Source organism: Aquarana catesbeiana, linkage group LG04 (assembly GCF_042186555.1).
Source record: "Aquarana catesbeiana isolate 2022-GZ linkage group LG04, ASM4218655v1, whole genome shotgun sequence".
In the NCBI taxonomy this organism is placed as follows: Eukaryota; Metazoa; Chordata; class Amphibia; order Anura; family Ranidae; genus Aquarana; species Aquarana catesbeiana.
In genome coordinates this window covers 263,047,219-263,074,267 of record NC_133327.1, presented here as the reverse complement: position 1 = coordinate 263,074,267, position 27,049 = coordinate 263,047,219, and the positions used below count along the sequence as shown (strand labels likewise).

Here is a 27,049-nt window from a genome sequence, read left to right as displayed (position 1 = left end):
GTACACTTCCACTGGGAGGCCATCGTCCCCCCGGGGCCTTACAGTTAGGGAATGAACTGGTTGCCACTTGGACCTCTTCCAAAGTTATTGGGGAGTCTAATAAGGTGTGTTGAGACTGAGATAGCTTAGGTAAGTCAGTGAATAGTATACAGTAAGTTAGGGAATTCAAGAAGGTTCAAGTCCTGGCTGTATATAAATTAGAATAGAGTCTAACTAGTTCTGCCACAACTAGAACTGGTGAGATAACCAAATTTTACTTGTGGTGACAAAAGCGCTACTCATGACTTGTGCGCAGGGCACTACCAATTTTCGGAAATAGGTGACCAGTTTGCTCCCCTTCTTCATAGAAAATTCAAACATGTTAAAGAAATGTTTTTCTGCAGAGGAATTGGCCAGCCGGACAAGAATATTCTGAGCAGAGGGCCATGCCCCCCAAGCAGACTCTGTAGGGTTTGCAATATATTCTCATTCAAACTGTTGCACCTGTTGGGTCACTTGTGACTCATACTCTGTAGTTGCCTTTTTAAATTCCATCTTTTCTGAAACATACAGGACTCTGAGAAATGCTTTAAAGGCTTCCCACTATACCAGGTGGTCTGGGAACAGTTGGTGACTGGAGAAAAATTCTCCAGTGTTGTGTCCTATCTTATTGTGGGAGGAGAAAAGGTTTAGCCAGAAAGCGTTTAGTTTCTATGGGGCTTTGGGTAGGATAACTGAAGGCTTAGCAGCTATCCAAGCCAGCAGTAGAGTGGGGTCCAAAAACACCCCTTGGGTGTACTGTTAATTAGTCATTAGCAAGACAGAAGTAGGGATCCGTAAGCATACATCACTGAGAGAGGGATGAATGAGTCTTGGAGAAGCAGAACTGAAGCTCTTGTGGGTACCTAGTTCTCCGAAAATCAATACACCCCACCTCTTCAAGAAAATGACTAGTTTAGTACCTTCGTGGTGTGGGCCCAGTGAGGTGGGTGCATGTTGGTCTAGGAAGGGATTTAGGTATCCAGTAAAGTTATCTAACAGGAGCAGAGGCACATCAGGTTTACCCAACATAAAAAAGCAATATATTGTGAGGTGCATTTCTTGGAGACCAAACATCTCATTTTCATAGTTATGAAATCAGTGGTGGCAGGTGTATGTATATACCAAGTCCCGGTGGTCAAATCTGCATGCCAGGGCTTCATATCAGGTGTCATAAATTGTGATCCGGGGAAGCAGATAGTCTACTCTGTTTCTGTGAATAAAAGTACCCTTAAGCAGTATATGAACCGCAATGATTGACCCCACATGGGAGTATATGGTACAATCTTATGCTCAGACGTGGCTCATCTGGTTTTTTTGGGCATCATCCACCTCAGTCTACCCCTTGGATGTGAATTCCCAGAGGTTTCCTTGACTGATAGACAACTATTACCTCTAACAAGTTGGTGCTATTACATAAAATGTATTTGATTGACACATCTATCTAGCTTGAAATAGCCACCGTTCGCCATTAATTACTACCTCCACCTGTGTTCTGAAGTGACATTTAAGTTGCTCTCGCCTGTTTCCAAGAAAAGGTCCAGAAGAAGCATTGCATGTGAAATGCGTTGACCTCTTGGTCTTTTTGAGACAAAGGATTTATGTAAAACCGTGTAAATTATTCATCTGTATACAAATGATTATGAGAGATGTGACTATACAGTTGTGCTCATAAGTTGACAAACCCTGGCAGAATTTATTATTTATGACTTTTTTTTAAAAATCATAATCACAACAGAAACTACCCAAATGACCCTGATCAAAAGTTTACATATCCTGGTGATTTTGGCCTGATAACATGCACACATGTTGACACAAAGGGGTTTGAATGGCTATTAAAGGTAACCATCCTCACCTGTGATCTGTTTGCTTGTAATTACTGTGTGTGTGTATAAAAGGTCAATGAATTTCTGGACTCCTGAAAGACTCTTGAATCTTCCATCCAGTGCTGCACTGATGTTTCTGGATTCTGAGTCGTGGGGGAAAACAAAAGAATTGAAAAGGTCGTTGAACTGTATAAAACAGGAAAGGGATATAAAAATATAGCCAAGGAATTGAGAATGGAAATCAGCAGTGTTCAAACTCTAATCAAGAAGTGGAAAATGAGGGGTTCCGTTGAAACCAAACCACGGTCAGGTAGACCAATTAAAACTTCAGCCACAACTGCCAGGAAAATTGTTCAGGATGCAAAGAAAAACCCACAAATAACTTCGGGTGAATACAGGACTTTCTGAAAACATGTGGTGTGGCTGTTTTAAGATACACAATAAGGAGGCACTTGAAGAAAGATGGGCTGCATGGTCGAGTCGCCAGAAGAAAGCCATTACTATGCAAATGCCACAAAGTATTCCGCTTACAATACACCAAACAGCACAGAGACATGCCTCAAACCTTCTGGCACAAAGTCATTTGGAGTGATGAGACCAAAATTGAGCTTTTTGGCCACAACCATAAACGCTTCATTTGGAGAGGAGTCAAGGCCTATGATGAAAGGCACACCATTCCTACTGTGAAACACGGAGGTGGATCGCTGATGTTTTGGGGATGTGTGAGCTACAAAGGCACAGGAAATTTGGTCAAAATTGATGGCAAGATGAATGCAGCATGTTATCAAAAAATACTGGAGGAATACGTGCATTCATCAGCTAGGAAGCTGCACATGGGACATACTTAGACATTCCAACATGACAATGATCGAAAACACAAGGCCAAGTCGACCTGTCATTGGCTACAGTAGAATAAAGTGAAGGTTCTGGAGTGGCCATCTCAGTCTCCTGACCTCAATATCATTGAGCCACTCTGGGGAGATCTCAATCATGCAGTTCATGCAAGACAGCCCAAGAATTTACAGGAACTGGAGGCTTTTTGCCAAGAGGAATAAGCAGCTTTACCATCTGAAAAGCCTCATCCACAAATACCATAAAAGACTTCAAGCTGCCATTGATGTTAAAGGGGGCAATACACGGTATTAAGAACTGGGGTATGTAAACTTTTGATCAGGGTAATTTGGCTAGTTTCTGTTGTGATTATGATTTAAAATGAGTAAACACAGTTGATTGATAATAAGGCCCCTTTCACACTGGGGTGGTGGGGGCGTCGGCGGTAAAACGGTGCTATTTTTAGTGCCGCTTTACCGTCGTTTTAGCGGCGGTATTCAGCCGCTATCGGTGCGGTTTTAACCCCCGCTGGCGGCCGAAAAAGGGTTAAAACCGCTTGCATAGCGCCACTACAGCGGCAGTATAGCCGCGCTGCCCCATTAATTTTAATGGGCAGGAGCGGTTTAGGAGCGGTGAATACACCGCTCCTTCACCGCTCCAAAGATGCTGTTTGCAGGAGTTTTTTTTCTCTCCTGCCAGCGCACTGCTTCAGTGTGAAAGCCCTCGGGGTTTCACACTGGAGGAACAGTAGCGGCAGTTTTAGGTCGGTTTGCAGGCGCTATTTTTAGCGCAATAGCGCCTGCAAACCGCCCCAGTGTGAAAGCGGCCTAAATGACTTCAGCCAAACACTAACCAGAAAGAAATTTTTTTGTGTTATCATTCATATTCTCTGAAAAATGGGCAAGAAATCCTACATTCTGCCAGGGTATGTAAACTTATGAGCACAACTGTATATTTTGGACTTGATATCCAATACTGGAATGTGGCACATAACATGGTAGTAGTTTTCTATGGTATTCTAAAGTTATTGGGATCTGTACCCTCCGTGCATTCCGGTAAGTCCACTATGCATATGTTATTACTCCAAAGTCTATTTTCAAGGTCCTTGGGTCTATAACTAATAGCCTTAGCTAACTGGGCTATAGAATGTCACTCATAGAATAGGGAAGGTAGTTTATCTTCCACGCTTATACGGCTTCCCGCGGCCATTGGGCATTCCTTAATTTTCTGCAGCTCTTCTCTTAAAAGAGAGACCTTTTCTTTCAGCCCCCCCCAACTGCCCTTTGAGAGTGTACTGAAGCGGTGCACTCATGTACTAGTAGCATGTAAAATGTCCCCAGGGTGGGCTTCTTGGAGCCTCCTGTCATATCAGCTGGAACATCATGTGGCATAGGATCATTTGCCTGCTTGGCTTCTGCATCAGGCAGGGGGTGTAGGCCAGGAAAATCTTGTGCAGCGTCAGAATCATCTACGGAGGGTAGTCCCGGTGAGATAGGAGGTTTCTGAGTGTAGAATAACACGTCCCTGGCCCCCTCCTTTCCCGCAGGGTGGCAACCCCTAAGCAGTCTTAGGTGCTGTTTCTTTAGGCTTTCCCCGCTGTCTGGAAGCGCACTGAGGAAGGGCTGCCAAGGCGTCATGTTGTGACTCCAGGACCGCTGCCTCATCTTTAGCTTTCCTCATCATCATGGCAGCTAGTGATGTCAGAACTGTACCCACAGGAGCTCAGAGTGGTGAAAAGGCAGACGGAGGTGAATGACAGTGGTAATGATAGCGGGGAAAGGATCGATAACATGATTACCAGCCAGAGCTCCGTGAGTCTTGTCTGCTCACATGCCCAGCTGGGCCACACTCCCAGGATAAAATATTTAATATTAAACATAACAGACTGACATACACAAAAGTAAGTACACCCCTCACATTTTTGTAAATATTTTATTATATCTTTTCATGTGACAACACTGAAGAAATGACACTTTGCTACAATGTAAAGTAGTGAATGTACAGCTTGTGTAACCGTGTAAATTTGCTGTCCTCTCAAAATAACTCAACACTCAGCCATTAATGTCTAAACCACTGGCAACAAAAGTGAGTACACCCCTAAGTGAAAATGTCCAAATTGGGCCCAAAGTGTCAATATTTTGTGTGGCCACCATTATTTTACAGCACTGCCTTAACCCTCTTGGGCATGGTGTTTACCAGAGCTTCAAAGGTTGCCACTGGAGTCCTCTTCCACTTCTACATGATGACATCACAGAGCTGGTGGATGTTAGAGACCTTGCGCTCCTCCACATTCCGTTTGAGGATGCCCCACAGATGCTCAATAGGGTTTAGGTCTGGAGACATGCTTGGCCAGTCCATTACCTTTACCTTCAGATTCTTTAGCAAGGCAGCTGTCGTCTTGGAGGTGTGTTTGGGGGTTGTTATGTTGGAATACTGCTCTGCGGCCCAGTCTCCGAAGGGAGGGGATCATGCTCTGCTTCAGTATGTCACAGTACATGTTGGCATTCATGGTTCCCTCAATGAACTGTAGCTCCCAAGTGCTGGCAGCACTCATGCAACCCCAGACCATGACACTCTCACCACCATGCTTGACTGTAGGCAAGACACACTTGTCTTTGTACTCCTCACCTGGTTGCCGCCACATACGCTTGACACCATCTGAACCAAATAAGTTTATCTTGGTCTCATCAGATCACAGGACATGGTTCCAGTAATCCATGTCCTTAGTCTGCTTGTCTTCAGCAAACTGTTTGCGGGCTTTCTTGTGCATCATCTTTAGAAGAGGCTTCCTTCTGGGACAACAGCCATGCAGACCAATTTGATGCAGTGTGCAGCGTATGGTTTGAGCACTGACAGACTGACTCCCCCACCCCTTAAACCTCTGCAGCAATTCTGGCAGCACTCATACAACTATTTCCCAAAGACAACCTCTGGATATGATGCTGAGCATGTGCACTCAACTTCTTTGGTCGACCATGGCGAAGCCTGTCCTGAGTGGAAGCTGTCCTGTTAAACCACTGTATGGTCTTGGCCACCGTGCTGCAGCTCAGTTTCAGGGTCTTGGCAATCTTCTTATAGCATAGCCATCTTTATTTAGAGAAACAATTATTTTTTTCAGATTCTTAGAGAGTTCTTTGCCATGAGGTGGCATGTTGAACTTCCAGTGACCAGTATTAGTGAGAGCGATAACACCAAATTTAACACACCTGCTCCCCATTCACACCTGAGACCTTGTAACACTAACGAATCACATGACACCGGGGAGGGGAAATGGTTAATTGGGCCCAATTTGTTGCCAGTGGTTTAGACATTAATGGCTGTGTGTTGAATTATTTTGAGGGGACAGAAAATTTACACTGTTATACAAGCTGTACACTCACTACTTTACATTGTAGCAAAGTGTCATTTCTTCAATGTTGTCACGTGAAAAGGTCCAGTCCTTAGATTCTCTGGAGGCCCCATCTGTGCAAGAGTTGTCAGATTACAGCCCAACACTGGACCTCTTTAGTGTGTATTAGCATCTGGAAATCTGGTGTACTCAAAGAATAAGTGTTTTACTAATACATCTTTTCAAGCAAACTAAGTGAATCATCAAGCATAACCTTATCCAGGGGGGAGCTGAGAACTTTCAGTCTGGGGAGGCAAACACAAACTCACTAGTCCTTTCATGGTGGGGACAGAGTTTTGTGGGCTAAATTAATTGTTGCCAGTGTGCAACATTGATTGGTAGGCTTGGTGAAAGGTGTTTCTAAGGCTGCATTCACACCTGAGCATTTTCAGCTCGTAAAACGCCCAACAAGCAAAATCCCATTCATTTAAATGGCCCCTGTTCACATCTGAGCATTTTGTAGCCTGAGGCAAAACGCCTGAAGCTCAAAAAAGTACATGAGCTTCTTTTTGGGCAGATTTTTCTGCTTTTTACATTGGTGATCTTTTGACCTGTGCAAAATTGCGGCAAAAACGCGTGACTTTCTGCCTAAAAATGAAACGCTCAGGTGTGAATGCAGCCTTAATGACATGGGTTGTTGTGACACACTTTTCCACATCTTCCTGTGCCAGCTTCCTTTACAGCTCTCAGCATTGCAATCTCAACTGAGATTGGTACTGGAAGACTTTCCTCTGCCAGGTTCTGTGTTTGAAAAATCCCAATGGCTAGCAGGAAGCTCTAGGATGCCAAGAATGTTTTACTGACTGTGGATTCTGCTGTGATTGGTGTCTAAATGGTAAAGTATTTCCACTCAGGGTCTCTGCCCAACAGTCCAGTTCTTCTTGGACCTTTCTTTGCTCTTTCTATCCTTTAAGAACTACACTGGCAAAAGTGAATTAGCAATACAAATCCGCTGCCCTTAAACCTACTTCACCTGATGTCCTGATAAATTTGTTTGCAAAAAACATTGCCCTCCTACTCTACGGGGTTATATTGAAGAAGTCATCTGACATCCATTTGGATACCCATCCTCCCTGCTTTGGATCACAAATGGATTTTAGCAATCAGAAGAGAAAGTGCACCTTTCCTTCACTCCCCCACAACAAAGCAGTTGGATACTAAAGAGAAGGCCAATTTGTACAGCTAGATTAGGTGCAAGTGAATGAACCTGCTGCTATGACCTCCATGGGCAAAGCAGAGAATTTCTTTCAGTGATAAACATAAAATAGAGGCTGTCTTTTAAAAAATACAGGGTCACTAGTTTTCAGGACACTGGGCTGTTTTCAAGTTAATGGCGAAGTCTGTGAACACTAAGGAATGCATCATGAAGGTAGAGGTCATTATAACCACAGACAAAAACAATTTGTAATGGACCCATCAAATATAGCAAATATGTTAACTGACCTGTCAGTAATAATGCCCAAATAGCTTATGTTCTGAAGCTGAAGATCAGCTGTTCAGCTTTCATGACTAACACCTAATTTGTTCCTTGACTGTGGTTATAGTGGCCACTAACTAACTGTAAATTCCTTTCTTCAATCACACAGCCAATCAATGTTTGCCTTCTGCCTGTCTTTTTGGGCACTTCTTCCAGAGTTCTGTTTTTCCTTAAAGAGCTAAATAATAAAATATTTAACTCCCCTGGGGGCCGAGTACAAATAGCACTTGTCTTGTTCAAATATTTTTCTTACAGCTGGGTACATGCGGGCCGCAAATGGGCTGGCTTAGCAGAAACTGGATGACTTTCCGTCAGTATGTATGGCTGCCTATCCGACGGAAGCTGGTCTAATGACCAGCATTTGTCGAAAGGACATGATGGAGAACCAGCATCTGATCAGCCCCTGCCTGTAAATTCTGGTGCGGGGAGTGGGGGAGTGGTTGGGTTGGGCGGTTGAGCCTCTCCACTGTCATAATTCAACAGATCAACAGGGAAGATCTTCACACCAACATCGCTTGTGTGGTACAGCGACCTGTCAGGGTTTTTTTTTGTTAAGCCTGCTGGGTTTAATAAAAAAAGCTAGCAGTGTGTACCCAGCTCTAGTTTCTCTGGCAGCAGTGGCCACTCATCTGCGTCTACTTTCACGTCATACAGGTAATAAACAGATACTTTACACAGAAATGCAGCTCTGGGTGATCTTTTACTATTATAAATTAACAAGCAGTTCTGATTTTTCATTCATAATAGTGTCAGCTTAGAAAGAGGGCAGTGCTTTGTACTAACTTTATCTCCCCACACAGGAACACCCAGAATTTAAGCTTCAAAAGGGGGTGGACCTACAGCCAGCATATAGAAGTGCGCTTTGTGGACAACAGAGCTATCAGTGATCAGAATGGTACCAAGTGCTGTTTGCACTTGGTCCCCAGTAAGATAACAAACAAAAAAATGTAAAAATTTAACAATAGCTGTTCTTTAAAGCAGATCAAAACTCGATTCATGAAATTTGATCTGGGCACATATATCTGTAGTGTTTTTCTTTTTATCTCTCTTCAAAGCACTATGTCCTGTAGCTTTGTCCTGCTCCGTTCTTCTATCAGCCTGATAACTTTTGACAAGCTCTCCGAGACAGGAGATAGAAGTGTGTGTCAGGGAGGTTGCTATAAATAGATAAGCAGAATGCTAAACTATTAAAGTGTTTGTTAACCCCAAAAATATATATACAGATCCTGGTCCCTTAAAGCAGATTACACAGCACAGTGCTTGTGCTGTGTAATCTGCCCCCTCTAAACTGTAAAAAACCTCCCTGAACCTGGCACTTTCTGTATCCCCTCTCTGCGCTGACCACGAAAATCAGGGCTGCTCAGCCCTTACCACCGTGGTCAGAGTACGTCTCTGCATCATACGCTGCCCTGCTCTGCTCTCCTCTCTCCCCCCTCACCCCCCCCCCTGCCTGCCATCTCCCTCTCTGTGTCTGTCTCCAGCCCGCCTGCTATTCTTGTAAAATAAAAACCTAAAATTGTCACTGCCAGCCCCTGCCTAGCACACTGTAAGTAGTTTTCAAAAACGAGTGTTCTAAATACCGAATTTGAGCTATCTTCAGGCCGGTCATGTGACTTGCAGCTGCTTTACAGCTACGATACAGAGCTTCTGCGGAGGAGACAAATGGCCACATGAAATCCCCATCTGACGTCAGAGGGAGATCACGGCCCCTCCTGCAGAAGACATCCATCGGAGCTGTAAAGCGTCCACGAGTCATGTGACCAGCCTAAAAACAGCTCAAATTCGGTAATTAGAACGCTCTTTTTAGAAAACTACTTACATAGGGGGTTATTTACGAAAGGCAAATCCACTTTGCACTACAAGTGCAAAGTGCACTTGAAATTGCACTTGGAAGTGCAGTCGCTGTAGATACAAGGGGGACATGCGAGGAAAATAAAAAACAGCATTTTAGCTTGCACATGATTAAATGATAAAATCAGCAGAGCTTCCCCTCATTTCAGATCTACCCCTCAGATTTACAGCGACTGCACTTCCAAGTGCACTTTGCACTTGTAGTGCAAAGAGGATTTGCCTTTGGTAAATAACCCCCATAGTGTGTTATACCAGCCTCTAATAGAGGGGCTAGCATGGTCTTATATAAATTTGTTAACAAACCCTTTAAAAGGCAACCTCTGCATGTGTGGGGAGGGGTGTGTGCCTTTCCTCCAATCAGCTGGCTCACAGTGTCTAGCAATAATCAACTAACAGGACGTGCACTTTCTAAACAATATATAAAGCTGAAGACAGCAGATATACATGTAAAACTTATGTAGGGAGATTTGTTTCATCTCTGTGTATCATCTGAGGCTGTTCACTTCACTGGGTATATGTGAGGGTTACATCCACTTTAAGGAAAATGCATGTATAGGCCAAATAGACTTTTTTTTTTTACCTTGTCCTAAACATCGTAAAACTTAAAATGGAAAAATAAACTATAAAAAATAAGTTCAATGACAATAAACAAGCTCTTTGATTACTTACTTTTACATACAGACTCCCAGATCATTCAAGAAAATAGGGAATTTAAGCCATAAATGGGATTTATGATATGCCCCAACAGGGTAGTATTTCTCTTTTCAGCTTGATAAGAATGTATTTTGTTAACAAATGCTGAAACTTAATTTTGAAAGAATATTTGAGTTTATTTTGAGAGTCTAGCTAACAAAATATAAGTAAACAAAATTGCCCAATCAGTAGAGGCACAGTGTATGTGCACATCAGGACTATGAAAATGAAACCAACACTCTTCATTAATCAAAGGCAGGACAGTCTTCTGTCAGGAACAGCTTTGGGCTCAACATAAGTACCGTACTGTAAGCAGCTTTTATCAGATAAAACCCTCCATATGCCAGGCATGGGGCTGCAATGCTGAAAATACACGTGAGACATGCAGAGGGGGTCTGAGGATACAAGAGATGGAAAATCATTTAGCTTAATTGTCACAAGTACATTGTAATCTAGTGAACGTTATCATTGCCACAACTTTTCAAATAAAATAAAACTGTGCCGTGCAAAACCTCCTATTAATCTACTAGCCACTATACCTCTTATAGCATAATAACGCATATATACGTATCAATCCTTATGTGCAAAACAATGTGTCTCCATTCTCTAGTTTGCATAAATAGCCACTGAATACAAAGTGGTGATCCAGGATTATTCTATAAAGAATGGAAGCTGACAAACATAATGACAGTGACTTTCACATCTGCTGGAGAAACACACATTTGTAAAGCTGCAGCTAATCATTTGTTTGCCATATGTAAAAAGTAGAACATAGATACATAGAAATTCTGTAGCACACCAGACAGAGGGCTTTATTTTCTAAAAAGGAATTGTAAATGGCAGGGGAAGATCGCAATGAAGGTAACCAGAACACTTTTGCATGATCTACATGATCACGTGGATGTCTATATGTCCAGGGAACATGGTCACTTATATGCCGAGTTGCAGAGTTATGTTCAACCTATACATTACGCTCCCTTTTTTAGCCATTTCTGAGCTGTCTATCTTCTGACTGACTTGGCACAAGAATGTATTGTAAGTGACTTTACTCTTACATTTCTGACCTGCATGTTTTTTTCAGGCCTGTGTCTCAAACTGAAGCTAGCAACCAGCAATGGTAGCTACCTTGTCTTTTAGTACACGTTTCCTGCTGATTCCCCTTCCCAATGCAATAGAAGACTGGGAATACTTACACTATACTACCAAGTGAATCCTGCCTTTACATGCATATGAAATTTAATGGCATCCAGTCTTAGTACGTAAGGTTCAATATTGAGTTGGTCCACCCTTTGCAGCTGTAACAGCTTCAACTCTTCTTGGAAGACTGTCCACAAGGTTTAGGAGTGTGTCTATGGGAATGTTTGACCATTCTTCCAGAAGCACATTTGTGAGGTTAGGCACTGATGTGGATGAGAAGGCCTAGCTTGCAGTCTCCACTCCAATTCATCCCAAAGGTGTTCTATTGGGTTGAGGTCAGGACTCTGCAGGCCAGTCAAGCTCCTCCACCCCAAACTTTATGCACTGTTGAACAGTCATGTTGGAACAGGAAGGGGCCATCCCCAAACTGTTCCCACAAAGTTGGGAGCATGAAATTGTCCAAAGTGTCTTTGTAGGCTGACGCCTTAAGAGTTCCCTTCACTGGAACTAAGGGGCTAAGCCCAACCCCTGAAAAACAACCCCACATCATAATCCCCCTCAAACAAATGATTTGGACCAGTGCACAAATCAAGGTCCATAAAGACACGGATGAGCGAATTTGGGGTGGAGGAATTTGACTGGCAGGCACAGAGGTATTCCCATAGACACACTCCTAAACCTTGTGGACAGCCTTCCCAGAAGAGTTGAAGCTGTTATGGTTGCAAAGGGTGGGCCAACTCAATATTCAACCCTATGGACTAAGACTGGGATGCCATTAAAGTGCATGTGCGTGGAAAGGCAGACGCCCCAATAACATAGTTTATCTCTTTAGTCGTCAGCAAGTTCAAACTCATCCATCTTCCATCTGAAGCCTCTGGCAAAGACATCAGCATAGGTGCACTGTTTTTTTTTATGCACTTGCACTATAACCATGTGCAAAGCGTGGATTTTCATGTCAGCTTTAGTGATATCAATTCACACTTCATGCTGCATTGTTCCTGCAAATGTCAAATGTTGGGGAAAACACATTTTTTTATATTAGGTACACTATGGCCCCTTTCACACAGGCTTTCCAATCAGGTCCGCCTGCCAGTTTTTCAGGCAGATCTGATCAAACGCTCCATTCAGCCCTATAGAGCGGTGGATGTCAGTGGTGACATGTCCGCCGATATCCAATCCTGTCTGTGAAATCCAGATGGATGGAAACCCTATTTTCTATTCATCTGGAGAATCGGATGGGATCAGATGAAAACAGACAGGCGGTCCATTTTCATCCAATTGCCATAAAGGACAGCGGGGCTTTGACAGGTCCATCTCCACACAGTAAGCAGAGACGGACCTGTCATCTGCCTGCTCAGTGGGGATAAGTGGATCAATCCCGTGTGAAAGGACCCCAACTCTTAACTCATGTAAGTTTGGACACTGGAACATACTCTGCGTAGCAAAGTACATTAATTAGTAAACTAGCAATATGTACACTGTAACTGGTTGTGTAACCTAGTTAGAAGATACATTGTTCTAAATCAGAATCACTGTATCAGGGGTGATCTAAAGTAACACCAGTGCAGAAATCCTTTACACACCATTTTCTAAGCAGTTTTCTCCTATTATGCATTCACTGCTTGAGTGCAGATAAGTCAGATGGAGCCCTATAAGGTACATACAACTGTGTGTATACAGAGGAACTACTGTAGAAAATGAATGGATTATTCTCTTTACATCCTTGTGCTTCTACTGACGCTTCTGGCATTGTAAAGGCTAGTATGTTCTATGGGCAGAGGATACAACTGGAAATAAAGTACTGTGTCCTAACACAGAGGGCGGCATGAGAAGCCAGAGACAGCCCAAGACAACAGGTCCCTGAACGGTTATTTACAAAACCCATGTAGAAAACTTCAGGGGTCTATCATTGCTGTCTGGGTATGTTCTAAAACTCCAGTCTACAGCCATTGATAACATATTAGTCATTATGGTCCTCTCAACGCTAAAAAAGCTGTATATAAAAGGAGTATAAAATGCAACACAATGGGGTAGATTTACTAAAACTGGTGTACTCAGAATCTGGTGCAGCTGTGCATGGTAGCCAATCAGTTTCTAACTTCAGCTTGTTCAATTAAAAGTGGAGGGCCACCCTAAAAAAAAAAAAAATGCATGAAAAATCCTAAAAAAAAATTTAAAAAAAACATTTGGAAAAAAAAAAATAATAAACTTACCTAAACCCTTGTTGCTAGGCAGTCTTCCTAATCTGCCTCCTCCTATTCTGCGGCGTGTTCTGCTCCTCAGTGAGCGGCCCCGTTGTCTTCTGGGAACTGTGTGTGTTCCCAGAATACCACGGGGCCAGTCACAGTGCGCCGCGCCGCTCGCGCGTGCACAGTAGGAAACTGGCAGTGAAGCCGCAAGGATCCACTGCCTGTTTCCCTTACTTAGGATGGCGGTGCCGGGACCCCGAGAGCTGAGGGACGGGTCGGCCTCGGGCGGCCGACATCGCGGGCACCCAGGACAGGTAAGTACTTATTTAAAGTCAGCAGCTACAGTGTTTGTAGCTGCTGACTTTTAATTTTTTTTTTTCAGGGACAGAATCCCGCTTTAAGTTTTGACAACAAAACCTGTAAGCTGATTGGTTCCTATGCAGAAGTGAGCCTGATTTTGCACACACCAGCTTTAGTAAATAAACCACATTGTGATTGACTGCTTTCTTAGTATTTGATACATAACAATCCAATCATTACTAGGGGTATGCTGTATCTCAAACATACAAAATGGACCCTATGGGGTTGATTTACTAGGGGCAAATAGACTCTGCAAGAGTAGTTCCTCCAGAGTTTAGTAAATGAGCAAAAGCTTTGCTGACTACCATCATTTAATCATGTGCAAGCAAAAATGTTTTTTTTTTCCTTGCAGGTGATTGGGTATTCTCTGCAAAGTGAAACTTTAGCTCATTTACTAAGCTCTGGGGTGACTGCACTTGCAGAGGACAACCAGTTTGTTTGCCTTTAGTAAATCACCCCCCCTCCCCCCCCTTCTGTTCATCTCTCCAGTATTTCTGGAGAGATGGAGGACACCATTTTTTTTAGTTCTACACATTTCATCTTCCATGCTATGTCATCCTGCTCTCTCATTCTCAAAAGAATAAACTTGAATTTATTTTTTTTTGTTTTTTAAACGCAATTAAATATTTTATGAAAATGCATACTCTGCAAAAAAAAGTGAAATAAACAGAGCAGTAACAGTCAGTGCACAAGCTGCATAATTTCATCTTGCATTGGTGCACAGAGTTCGCCTCAGTGGGCACACTCACTGGAATGTACTTAGGAATGCAGTTCAACTTCCTACATGCCCCAGGCATAACTCCGGTGACCTAGAAACCTTGTCAGGGTAAAACCTACAGGAAACACTCTACAGCCAGCACTCCAGCTTTTACCTTCCTGGGTTATTATAGATTTAACCTAAAATGTAATATAATGCAGCTTACCAATACATAGATGTGGTTACAGCATTCATTTTCTTTTTTTTTTTCTCCTGCTTATCCTGCCAGAATCATGCCTCCTGTCTTAGGGTGAGAAAGTTCATTGTACTGTGGGGTAGATTTACTAAAACTGAATAGTGCAAAATCTGGTATAGTTGTGCATGTTAGCCAATCAGCTTCTAGCTTGTTCAATTAAGCTTTGACAAAGAAAAACCTGGAAACTGGTTTCTATGCAGAGTTGCACCTGTTTTTGCACTCTCCAGTTTTAGTAAATTGACCCCAGTGTATATGGAGAAGCAGTGTTTTCAACCTAGGACAAGGCATGTGCTGGGACTAAACAACACCTCCTGCTCTCCTCATTTCCATAACATAAGGGTAAGCAAACTGGGAGCAATGCTAACTGATAACAGTGCAATAGAGGCAGAGACCATAGTTTCTAGATTAAAGCAAGGAGGACAGATTCCCCTCTGCTTGCCATTGTATACTGACAGCTGACACCCACAGCTGTCAGAATATCCAAACAGTAAATGTATCTGATTGGTTCTCTCTATTATATAGTGCAGCGCTCCTCAAAACAATTGCATACATACAGTATATGTAAATCATAGATAACTGCCAACCATATATTATCAAAATAATTATTCAGACATAAAAAGTGCATATGCCGATAAAGCCAAAATAAATATATAACTTGCAATCAACGTGTTTAGGTCCTCCAAACCATATATATATAAAATATATTCAGTCCAAAAAGAGTCCAAAAAGTCCCAGTGTGCTAATAAATCATCCAGCTCTTTCAATGTCTTGGATCAGTAATTTTCCAATGTGCCAGTTACATTCACCCAAGTACGCTACCAGATATGCCCTTACCTCCTTAGGTGCATCTTAATATTACAACAAGGTCATAAACAGCATTGTGTCACAATCTCCTCCAATCTGCTTCACAGTTGTGGTCTGTTTTTGAAGAACACTTCAGGTCCCATATGCTCATAAGGAAACACAGAGAAACTCCACAATGCTTATTGACTATTAAAATTAAATCAAGCTTGTCCAAATGTATTCATGCATATAAAAGACACTCCAGTCCACATGTGTTACCAGACCATAGTCTTGATCCGTTCCACAGTGGGACCGGCGTGATGATGCCACAAGGTCCTCCCACCTGACATGTTGTGTCCTTCTGGACTTTCTAAAAGGCATTTAATGCATTAAAAATGAATTAACTACTTCCCATCCCTTAGGCTGTTTATAAAGGATATTACGCCACGAGAATTGTGAGAAACTCATGATCTTTATTCTAAGCAAAAAAAAATGCGATTCTCATTTTAGACAGAATCGTGCAGCTCTACTGTTAGGGTATTGTTGCTGTCTTTGTGCCATTGGGAAAATTTCTCATCCCAGAGATGCAACAGGAAATAAGAAGATACCTCTGAAAGTGAGGGGAATTCCCCTCTTAGACATATTATAAGATTTCTTCTGACCTATTTTTGTGGGGACAACTCTAAGTGCCGGTTCACACCAGCACGATATCAGACATTGCATGTGATTTGCACGGCACTGCTGTGCAGACCACATGCGATGTCTGTGCGATGCAAATTTAGACAGATTGTATGGCAGAATTCACACTGCATTTGGACCAAAACTGTGCAAGACCCTTTTTTTTGTCTGTTCACACCCATGCCATCTGATTCCTGTCCGAATTCACAGTTCGCACTGTGATATGCGAACCGATCTGCGGGTGTCATTAACTTTCTATTCACACCCGCAGCGGTTTGCATAGGGTAGTGTGAACTGCCTGCAAGTTCTATGCGATGCGGGAACTGGCACTGGAATCGTGCCGATTCCCGCATCGCGTATGTGTGAACCGACACTAGAACTTTGGATTTTACATTTTCAGATTTTTTCTGTAACAGTGGTCATCATGACAAACATAAGGTAGGAATACCCCCTGTGGATAGTCCTTTCCCATGCTATACAATAATAAAAACAAAAGGCTTTGCCCAAAAATACACTTTAAATGTCACTGTTTGAAATAATATATCAAAAACAACTGTAAAAGAATGATTGATGTGGTCATATTTGACACAGGATGCACCTGTTTTGGAAGGCTACAATCACATTGCACTTAGGGCTGCATTACACTTGCGTGAGCCCTCTGAAGAGCAATTCATAAGGGATCATTTTTTTAGAAGACGTTTGACAGGAATTGAGGAGGCATTATGTCGCCTCCCCAATATCGGTTTTAAGCCCCAAATAAACACAGTTGGAGGGAGGGTTGCAGCATGGGCCCATCCACTTGAACCTAGCCTGAACGTGACGGGATTTTTTGTAAATCCTGCCTCTAAGTATTACAAACGTGGCATGTGAACACTACAGTCCGTTGCCTTTGTGCCTCAACTGCAATGGTAAATATGCATGCATTAAGAAGGACACCGACAGACATAGCAGACAAAGGTTACTGTCATCTAATTAGTAAAATGCAGCATTGCACAAGTATTTTCTTTTACTAGGAAATTTGGTTTTTAAATTATTATTAAAGTGTTACTAAACCCAGGACCCTGCATTCACTATATCTGCTCTCCCACAGTACACAGAACATGGAAATGCATTTATTTCAGTAAATATAAACGGCTAAATACATTTTCTCATCAGCAGTTAGAGCAGTCTTGTGACTTCTATCAGTGTTTGGTTAAAGCTTGTAGGAGGAGTTTTCATTGTCCTATGAGGCTGCAGGCCCCCTGACCCTCTATAGACAGTGCCGATTGGCCCTGGGCTGATCACATGCACTCTACCAAGGAAAAAAAAAACTCTCTAGCAACACACACCAATATGAGCATGCACAGCTTGCTTTCTAGGCTCTGTTCTATCAGCAGATAGATTGGGGACTGTACCCTTTTTACACAATGCAGAGGATTGACCCCTTAGGTACCACAATGAGTATAACAAACATGCTTTACTGTATATACAGACTGATTTTACTGCTGTGGGTTTAGTAACACTTTAATGTTTTTAATTATGAGCAAATGTCCATTACTAATAATGAAAAAGGGAACTGCTTTGTAAATGCTTTATACAAACATCACAGACACTAGATCAAGTTTAGTCATAAAACACTCTAGTTTCTAATACAGATATTACAGACTGATTGTAATAGATGACATTATGGTATCCTTTCAGGGTTATTATCAAATTTCTTGCAGACATCAAGGGTTCTTTTGTTCCATAGAGTCACAATAGCAATCTGCTACAGCATTTACTCCAAACTGTCACTTACCCCAAAACTGGTCCAGGCTGTATGTACACCTGTCTGCTGATTATCAGAGTCCCTTCATGGAAATGGTTGTCTTCTGACTGCATTAATGTGCTGCATATTAAATAATTCATTGATTTGACTGTAAGCTCCTCCAATCAGGAGCGTCTGTTTCTTATTTTCTGGAGAACCACATCTCTTGCCACGAATACAGTTTCTGTGACATGTCTTCACAAATGATCTTGAAGCAAATGTTTTGCAGAAGGGTGAGCAATGTGACAGTGATTTTCAGTGCATCCTTGTGGTTACACACAGCATACTGGATGGAACACACCTAGAATATCAGAAGTGCACATCAACACATATTAAGCAACCATTCCCTCATAATTGTTCCACAGTCATTTTACAGCCTATGATTCTTCTGCAATATACAACACATTACTTGACATAAAAACCACACTAATTACATTGAAATGTGGTTATGTGAGGATTTCTGGAGATCACATGTTATTAGGATGAGCAATACAGTATTTCAGCCACTGCTTTTACAGAACTCAGACACTTTCAATTTTTCAAAAACGGGATAAAGGTCAATCATTTTCGATGTTTGCTGGACCGGCCACCTGTTTAGTCTTTTACAAGAGGGCGTTGCTCAATGTGTTGGGTGGTTTCATTTTTCTTTCTTTAATAACGATGCTGCTACTTTTTCTGGAGCAGGAATAAGACTATGTGGCATAAGACATGCATAGTGAATACAGTCCAGAAAAATAAACACCCCTGTTTAGAACAAAGTACAAATACCTCTGGATATGCAAACAGCTGAAATATCATGTAAGTGAACAGCAAAAGCCCTTTGGAAAACTGGCCATTCAGACATCTGCCCAAGACTGATAGAAAGAAGCCCCATTCAACTTCATGCATAAAGTGGGCTGACAAGAAATCAAAGCATTGTGCATGCCAATATAGGTAACTGTAGCACACAACTGCATTGTGACGTTAGCTATGTGACAAACAGTTCCTGTCAGTCCAGGGAAGAGTTGTGCATGGAGTGTACCCGTCTTCACTGTTGGCAGTGAAAGGTCTGTAGCAGTATACAGAGGGTTAAGCACCGGCCCCCACCTTGGGTACAATTTGTCTTTTCAAAACATTCATTATACCTTTCAGAAAATACCTATGAGTGTTTGCTTTCTATAATATGACCATTTTGTGGGTGTTTCCACCATACTGGTGCTCCAGGGCCTCCAAATTTGTGATAGGTAGTCAGGAATATGATGTGTAATTTATGTTCCTTGATAGCCCGAAGGTCCCCCTTGGATTTTGGGCCCCTCAGTGCATCAAAGCAAAGTCCAATAAGGAACAACATTATTTAGCTAATACTAAGGCCACGCTGAGGTGTCCGTTTATGAAGCAGTGAAATCTATTCACTGATTCGTTCTCCGGCATTCACAGTGAAGATCTTTCTCCTCTGTGTGCCTGTTTATGAAGCGGTGTAGATCGCTTCACCTTTGGAGGAGTGAAGTGATCTACAAATGCTTCCAACAGTGGAGATCGGCCCTGATACTGGAATCTCGTGAGACTTTACGAGATTACAGTACCAGAAATTCACAGAAATACAGAGATGTCAGTTTATTAAGCAGTGATAAATTATCACCGCTCAATACACTGACAGACGGCATGGATTAATGTTAATAAAATAACGAGTCCCCCTATATTATATACATATGTATACACACACATTATATATACATGTACAGTATATACACACACACACACACACATTATATATATATATATATACACATTATATATATATATGTACACATATGTATACACATAAATATGACAGGGGGACATGCTTACAGTGTTGGGGGGTCTGAATGAGGCGTAAGGAAGTTAAAAATCTTCCTCCTTCCCCCTCAGATCCCCCGAGATTCTCTCTTCATTCCTTCATTCATTCATCTCTGAGCTGGTGAATCTGGGAGTGTGAATTCTGACACAGATCACCAGTGAAGCGCTGAGATTGCAGCTTCATAAACTGGCCGTTACTGTATCATTCAATGAGGATTCTCCATGTGCAGAGATCATCGGCGGGAGAACACTTCTCCCCCTGATTATCACTGTTTCATAAACTGTTTATGGACTGTGATCAGTGGCGATCCTCAGGATCACCGCTGATCACTGCTTCATAAACGGACACCTGAGTCTGCACAGACTTGCACACGTTTCCATCACAGCTCACATGCATCTTTTCCCAACACCACTGATCATCCCAGGAAAAATGTCATATTTTTCCACAAGTTTTTCAAAAATGCAGGAAAGAAGATTAAAATTTATTTTTTTTCTTTTCACAAAGTTGATAATTAACCACTTCAGCCCCAGAAGGTTTTACCCCCTTAATGACAGGACATTTTTTGCGATATGGCACTGCTTTACATTAATTGATAATTGTGCAGTCGTGCGATGATGTACCCAAATACATTGCATTGAAGGCTGCTGATTGGCCAAATTGTGCACCTGACCTGTATGCTTTGGCATACCCCTTGACATTTCTGACATTTTGTCATGTTACAACCAAAAACGTAAACGTATTTTATTGGGATTTTATGTGATAGACCAACACAAAGTGGCGCATAATTGTGAAGTGGTAGGAAAATGATAAATGGTTTTCAATATTTTTTTACAAATAAATATGTGAAAAGTGTGTTGTGCATTTGTATTGAGCCCCCCTGAGTCAATACTTTGTAGAACCAGCTTTCACTGCAATTACGTCTGCAAGTCTTTTTGGGGATGTCTCTACCAGCTTTGCACATCTAGAGAGTGACATTTTTGCAATTTTCATGTCTTACCACAGATTCTCAATTGGACTTAGGTCTGGACTTTGACTGGGCTATTCCAACACGGATATGCTTTAATCTAAACCATTTCATTGTAGCTCTGGCTTTATGTTTAGGGTCGTTGTCTCAAGTTTTCTTCCAAGAGTGGCCTGTATTTGGCTCCATCCATCTTCCCTGTCGAAAAGCATCCCCACAACGTGATGTTGCCACCACCATGTTTCACAGTGGGGATTGTGTGTTCAGGGTGATGTGCAGTGTTAGTTTTCCACCGCACATAGCGTTTTGCTTTTAGGTCAAAAAGTTCAATGTCGGTCTCATCTGACCAGAGCACCTTCTACCATATGTTTGCTGTGTTCTCCACATGGCTTACCGACCGCAAACTGCAAATGGGATTCTTATGGCTTTCTTTCAACAATGGCTTTCTTCTTGCCACTCTTCCATAAAGGCCAGATTTGTGGAATGCACAACTAATAGTTGTCCTGTGGACAGATTCTCCCACCTGAGCTGTGGATCTCTACAGCTCCTCCAGAGTTACCACGGGCCTCTTGGCTGCTTTTCTGATTAATGCTCTCCTTGTCCAGCCTTGGTAGGTTTGCAGTTGTGAAATACTCTTTCCATTTTCAGATGATGGATTGAACAGTGCTCTGTGAGATGTTCAAAGCTTGGGATATTTTTTTTATAACCTAACCCTGCTTTAAACGTCTCCGCAACTTTATTCCTGACCTGTCTGGTGCATTCCTTGGCTTTCATGATGCCATTTGATCACTAAGGTTCTCTAACAAACCTCTGAGGGCTTCACAAAACAGCTGTATTTATACTGAGATTAAATTACACACAGGTGGACTCCATTTACTAATTAGGTGACTTCCGAAGGCAATTGGTTCCACTGGATTTTAGTTGGGGGTATCAGAGTAAAGGGGGCTGAATACAATAGCAAGCCAATTTTTTTAGATATTTATTTGTTAAAAAAATTGAAAACTATTTATCATTTTCCTTCCACTTCACAATTATGTGCCACTTTGTGTTGGTCTATCACATAAAATCCCAATAAAATACATTTAAGTTTTTGGTTTTAACATGACTAAATGTGGAAAATTTCAAGGGGTATGAATACTTTTTGAGGCACTGTAGTCAGAAGTTAAAGTGTTGCTAAACCTAGGACCCTGCATTCACTATATCTGGTCTCCCACAGTACACAGCACATGGAAATTCAATTATTTTAGTAAACATACGGTAAACTGAGATACCTTTTCTCATCAGCAATATATATAGCAGTCTTGTGACGTCTATCAGTGTCCGGCGGAGCACTGGTTAAAGTTTGTAAGAAGAGTTTAATTCTCCTCTAACTATCCTCTGAGGCTGCTGGACCCCTGACCCCCTGGACAGTGCTGATTGGCCCTGTGCTGATCACATGCACCCGCCCAAGAAAACTTTCTAGCAATACACACCATACTAAGCATGTGTAAAGTGCCCCCAAAGCTCTGTACTATCATAAGATGGATTTGGACTTTGGAAGAAGGGCAGGATCAGAGAAGACAGAATCAAACAGCCTTTTTATACAATGCAGAGGATTAACCCCTTAGGTTCCACACTGAGTATAACAAGCATGCTTTACTGCATGTGCAGACGGATTTTACTGTTGTGGGTTTAGTAACTGACTAAATGGCTGCTGTAATCTACATATTTCTCCTCATCTTATTGAATACATCAATAAGACTTAAGAGGATCCTGTCAGTACATACAGTATCTCACAAAAGTGAGTACACCCCTCACATTTTTGTAAATACTTTATTATAATTTTTCATGTGACAACACTGAAAAAATGACACTTTGCTACAATGTAAAGTAGTGAGTGTACAGCTTGTATAACAGTGTAAATTTGCTGTCCCCTCAAAATAACTCAACACACAGCCATTAATGTCAAAACCACTGGCAACAAAAGTGAGTACACCCCTAAGTGAAAATGTCCAAATTGGGCCCAATTAGCCATTTTCCCTCCCCGATGTCATGTGAATCGTTAGTGTTACAAGGTCTCAGGTGTAAATGGGGAGCAGGTGTGTAAAATTTGGTGTTATCGCTCTCACTCTCTCATACTGGTCACCGGAAGTTCAATATGGCACCTCATGGCAAAGAACTCTGAGGATCTGAAAAAAAGAATTGTTGCTCTACATAAAGATGGCCTAGGCTATAAGAAGATTGCCAAGACCCTGAAATTGAGCTGCAGCACAGTGGCCAAGAACATACAGCAGTTTAACAGGACAGGTTCCACTCGGAACAGGCCTTGCCATGGTCGACCAAAGAAGCTGAGTGCATGTGCTCAGCGTCATATCCAGAGATTGTCTTTGAGAAATAGACATATGAGTGCTTCCAGCATTGCTGCAGAGGTTGAAGGGGTGGGGGGGTCAGCCTGTCAGTGCTCAGACCATACGCCACACACTGCATCAAATTGGTCTGCATGGCTGTTGTCCCAGAAGGAAGCCTTTTCTAAAGATGATGCACAAGAAAGACAGCAAACAGTTTGTTGAAGACAAGCAGACTAAGGACATGGATTACTGGAACCATGTCCTGTGGTCTGATGAGACCAAATTAAACTTATTTGGTTCAGATGGTGTCAAGCATGTGTGGCGGCAACCAGGTGCGTCTTGCCTACAGTCAAGCATTGTGGTGGGAGTGTCATGGTCTGGGGTTGCATGAGTGCTGCTGGCACTGGGGAGCTACCGTTCATTGAGGGAACCATGAATGCCAACATGTACTGTGACATACTGAAGCAGAGCATGATCTCTTCCCTTCGGAGACTGGGTCGCAGGCCAGTATTCCAACATAAGGACACACCTCCAAGACAATCACTGCCTTGTTAAAGAAGCTGAGGTTAAAGGTGATGGACTGGCCAAGCATGTCTCCAGACCTAAACTCTATTGCGCATGGGCCATCCTTAAACTGAAGGTCTCTAACATCCACCAGCTCCCTGATGTCATCATGGAGGAGTGGAAGAGGACTCCAGTGGCAACCTGTGAAGCTCTGGTGAACTCCATGCCCAACAGGGTTAAGGCAGTGCTGGAAAATAATGGTGGCCAAACAAAATATTGACACTTTGGGCCCAATTTGGACATTTTCACTTAGGGGTGTACTCACTTTTGTTGCCAGCGGTTTAGACATTAATGGCTGTGCTTTGAATTATTTTGAAGGGACAGCAAATTTACACTGTTATACAAGCTGTACACTCACTACTTTACATTGTAGCAAAGTGTCATTTCTTCAGTGTTGTCAAATGAAAAAATAATAAAATATTTACAAAAATGTGAGGGGTGTACTCACTTTTGTGAGATACTGTACATATAGGAACTGCCATTGCTCACTTGTTTGTAAAGGTGCATTATCAGATATCTGAACACCAATATTGCACATACGTTTCCTGGATTGGTGACATACAAGTTACAGAACAAAGAATCAGGCAAACATGCCAGACCAAGCACTTTCACAACCAAGTAAGAATAGGCATTTCCCATACTTCTATTCTCAAAGGTCCATTTTAATATTAATGTGCCTTATATGTTATAATGCCAGTATTACATAAAGCAACCATACAATCTATGCAAACTGACAGCGTTCTGCCCCAAATAAAGAAAACTATGATTTAATGTCATACTGTACTTTGTGAATCCATGGGGCGATGGTGTGGCGGATGACCTAACAGGGAAATCTCATCATTTAGCTGTACAATGCTCTGCCAGGTCAATTATCAATGCGTGACTTGTGTATGAGGATGCACCATAAAGCAATGGGGAAGCACCAGAAAGAAAGAGCCCCCTATTTCTCATCACACACCCACATTGTTTTCCATAAATAATAGGCCAATGTTATGGCATTGAGTTTGCTCACAGTCAGGAAAGGCAGGTAGGAGTATAAAGTAGTGTACACTGCTCATACAGTGAGCAGAAATAAAAAGAAAGAAGAAAACTTTAATTGCATCTCTGAAAGAAAACAAAGCAACATGAAAAGGACAACACAGGCATAAGGTATGTTCAAAGTTGTCTAGTCGGGGCTCTAAAGTGCTCTGCAATAACGTCACAGTAAAACATTGTACTATGCACAAATGATGCATGCTTCCTCACAGAATCCCAGGCATTGTGTTTTTATTAATACAAACTACAAAGCACAAAAGGGCATTGATAGATAGATGTGAATGTATAAACTGTGCAGAACAATTCCAGTCAAAATGAATTCAGCAAATTAAAGACATTCATTAATATTGTAGAGCTATGCTAGGTGAAACACACGAACCAAAGCTGACTATATACGCTATATTACCAAAAGTATTGGGACGTCTGCCTTTACATGCCCATGAACGTTAATGGCATCCCAGTCTAATGCCCCGTACACACGATCGGACTTTGTTCGGACATTCCGACAACAAAATCCTAGGATTTTTTCCAACGGATGTTGGCTCAAACTTGTCTTGCATACACACGGTCACACAAAGTTGTCGGAAAATCCGATCGTTCTAAACGCGGTGACGTAAAACACGTACGTCGGGACTATAAACGGGGCAGTGGCCAATAGCTTTCATCTCTTTATTTATTCTGAGCATGCGTGGCACTTTGTCCGTCGGATTTGTGTACACACGATCGGAATTTCCGACAACGGATTTTGTTGTCGGAAAATTTTATATCCTGCTCTCAAACTTTGTGTGTCGGAAAATTCGATGGAAAATGTGTGATGGAGCCCACACACGGTCGGAATTTCCGACAACAAGGTCCTATCACACATTTTCCATCGGAAAATCCGACCGTGTGTACGGGGCATTAGTCCGTAGGGTTCAATACTGAGTTGGCCCACCCATTTGTGAGATCAAGCACTGATGGACGAGAAGGTCTGGCTCGCAGTCTCCGCTCTAGTTCATCTCAAAAGTGTTTTATCGGGCTGAGGTCAGGACTCTGTGCAGGTCAGTCAATTTCCTCCACCCTAAACTTACTCATCCATGTCTTTATGGACCTTGCTTTGTGCACTGGTGCGCAGTCATGTTGGTACAAGAAGGGGCCATCCCCAAACTGTTCCCACAAAGTTGGAAGCATGAATTTGTCCAAAAATGTCTCGGTATGCTGAAGCCTTAAGAGTTCTGTTCACTAGAACTAAGGGGCCAAGTCCAACCCCTGAAAAACAACCCCACACCATAATCCCCCTCCACCAAATGATTTGGACCAGTGCACAATGCAAGGTCCATAAATACATTTATGAGCAAGTTTGGGGTGGAGGAATTTGACTGGGCTGCAGAGTCCTGACCTCAACCCCGATAGAACCCCTTTGGGATGAATTAGAGCGGAGAGTGTGAGCCGGGTCTTCTCATCCACATCAGTGCCTGACCTCACAAATGCACGTTGGCGGTAAAGCTAGAGGGGCACTTTTAACCCCCGCTAGCGGCCAAAAAAGGGTTAAAAGTGCCGGTTTCGATCTCCCCTAAACCAGGCATCACTAAATAGCAGACCACGGTCAGGACAGACCATGGCCACACGACTTAGCAGCCTGAGTAGACTCCTCTCCTGCCATTGTTGCTGCTTTTAAAACCCACAGCTCCAGCTGCCCATGTAGACCTTCCATATCTCCTTCCCTCTTCCCTGCTAGGAGTTAAACAGCAGCAGCAGGCAGCGAAGTACATACAGAAGAATATCCCACCCTGCCGTGCTGTGTTAAAGTAGGACTGTGAGGGGGAAGGAGCTGTAACTGCAGTGGGGACTATGGTTTAATGAGGGGCTGTGATTTGAGGGCAGGTGGGATTGCAAAGGGGGCTTGAATATGAGGAAGAAGGAAGCTGTGATTGCAAGGAGGACTGTGATGTGAGGAGGGGGGCTGTGATGTGAGGAGGGGAGCTGTGATGTAAGGGGGATTAGTAAAGTGAGGGGGGCTCTGTGATATGAGAAGGGTGGGGGAGATATGACTGCAAGGGGGTCTATGATGTGAGAAAGGAGGGAGCTGTGATTGCAAGGGGGACTGTGATGTGAGGAGGGGGGCTGTGATGTAAGGGGGATTAGTAAAGTGAGGGGGGCTCTGTGAAATGAGAAGGGTGGGGGAGATGTGACTGCAAGGGGGACTATGATGTGAGAAAGGAGGGAGCTGTGATTGCAAGGGGGACTGTGATGTGAGGAGGGGGGGCTGTGATATGAGGAGGAGGGGCTGTGATGTAAATGGGGAGCTGTGATGTGAGGGGGGCTCTGTGTTTGCAAGAGGGGGCTGTGATGTGAGGGGGGCTGTGAAATAAGGAGGGTGGGGGAGATGTGACTGCA

General features: G+C 42.7%; 1 protein-coding gene across 3 annotated transcripts in view; it reads right to left on the bottom strand.

Annotated features, from left to right (window-relative positions):
- Positions 1 to 27,049, bottom strand: part of TNK2 (tyrosine kinase non receptor 2) — a 325,816-nt gene that overhangs the window by 205,233 nt on the left and 93,534 nt on the right. For all 3 annotated transcript variants that reach the window (XM_073626447.1, XM_073626446.1, XM_073626448.1), the window contains one exon: positions 17,962 to 18,271. The gene's annotated coding sequence lies outside the window, so the exon portion shown is untranslated. The remainder of the gene's footprint in view (positions 1 to 17,961; positions 18,272 to 27,049) is intronic.